At 41.2% G+C, this 1,754-nt stretch overlaps 1 protein-coding gene across 1 annotated transcript in view; it reads left to right on the top strand.

Annotated features, from left to right (window-relative positions):
* Nucleotides 1-1,754, top strand: part of lin54 (lin-54 DREAM MuvB core complex component) — a gene marked incomplete at its 3' end in the record, with an annotated part of 40,314 nt that continues 38,560 nt past the window's right edge. The window contains 1 exon segment of the mRNA XM_014023953.1: nt 1-120.

Below are 1,754 nucleotides of genomic sequence, written 5' to 3'. Positions count from 1 at the left end.
GGCGTGGCCGGCCTGTGAAATGTCAGTGAGGAATGGCGCTCGGCGCGGTATTTTGAACAATCGCTTGTTTTCCCCTTTGCTTCTCTTATCTGGAGACGCTGCCTGGCGTTAAAGTCTCGGGTAAGCGCGACTCAGTGTTGGCCTCTTTTATACCTCACTGAGCTCTTTCCATTTGGAAAGCGCAAAGTTAGGAGTGTGTGTTTGTGTGGAGAAATATTGTTGTGCTAGCTAGCTCTGGTTAGCAAGCTCCGTAACTTTGCTCGTACTGAGAGTTGTCCTGCCCGCTGAAGGGAGTCGAACAATTTAGGAGTATTCTCTTGAAATTAGGGTTAAATGTAGTATTTCGTGTGATGAAACAAAAACAGACTCACAACAGACATTTAATATTTGCTTGAATAATACGCGCCCACAAAATGGAAAGTAAATGTTAGGTGGCATGATTTGTAGGAGTTGTATTAGCGACATCTGTACATTAGATTTTTGATTTCTTCAGTGTAAGTTATACACAGGAACCCACATTTTGCAAGCTGTTTGTAATGTACTGAGCTGTAGTAGAGGTATAGATTTCGTGTATTTTTTTACCAGTGTAAACTCACATACATAACTTGAATTCAAAGAGGACAGTAAATTAAAAATGTGTCCATTTTAAGTGTTTTAGACAACCCTTGTCAAACATTAAGCCTTTATAGAAAACTATATTAGCAGCTGTTTAAACTGGATTGTTGGACCCAACACTAAACTGTCACTCTCAGGTGACAGTTAGCATTGTTTACATGATGTCAGTGTGCTGATGAAGGTGTTTTGTAGGCTTCTTGTTTGTGACACAGTTCACAACGACACTCCTCTGTGTTTCTGCTGTAGCCGCTGTGTTTTGCCATGGTTCGTCTCCATTAATGCCATGTAGCTGTATTAAACCCTCAGTGTTAGCCGGTGAGCTAACCGAGTTGATGACGAGATGAAAATGGCGGATCTTTCGAAATCCAACCCGGGCCTGAAATAGTAACGTAGCCCGCAGAAAGGTTTGCTTCTGTCCCCCGTGAGTCGCATCGTTTCTGGGGATGTCTTTATCATTCCACGCATCCTCCTGACTTATTTAAGGACGTGAAATCATCCAGACATGATGGCTGTGTGTGGCTAGGGGCAGATACGTGGTTCATGTAGGTTTCGTTGGATTAATGTTAGGCAGGACAAAGATCCGACTGAGATTAAGCGGTGCGGCCTAGCTAACCCACATCAGCTGTCAGCTCCTGTCAAACCCACAAAACTAAATTCAGCTCATTTCATTACTGATGACCTAGCATTCATTAAAGGAATGTATTTCTGCCCGCCACCCTTCGTGCCGACGTTTATCTTGTTCTGGAAAAGTAACTGAGTTGTAGCGGTTTTGATCGAATAACTAAAACATAATGCGCTAATCTTGAGTCATGTGTGGGGATGTGTTGACTCTCAGCCACAGTACCCATCATCATATTTTAGCTGTGTACTTATAAATTAGACTGAATTACACACAATTATGTGTTTGCTAAGGATAACTGTCTGTAGTAAACATGTTAAAGTTGATCAGCTGTAGATATAAGCTGTTATTAATGTTTCATTAAAACTTCTCCAGTGGCTCCTGAGATTGTTTGCTAACCGACAGGCATGAGGTGCCGTTTGTAAAGTTTTACAGTCAAAAATTACCACCAATATTTTTGTTTTATTTAGCCTTTTATAAGAAAAAAAGAACAGATTTATTTTTCATCCATCCATCCATC

This window comes from Austrofundulus limnaeus, unplaced genomic scaffold (assembly GCF_001266775.1).
Source record: "Austrofundulus limnaeus strain Quisiro unplaced genomic scaffold, Austrofundulus_limnaeus-1.0 Scaffold398, whole genome shotgun sequence".
Taxonomy (NCBI): Eukaryota; Metazoa; Chordata; class Actinopteri; order Cyprinodontiformes; family Rivulidae; genus Austrofundulus; species Austrofundulus limnaeus.
The sequence above is the reverse complement of the archived record's forward strand: the minus strand, read 5'-3'. Positions and strand labels throughout refer to the sequence as shown.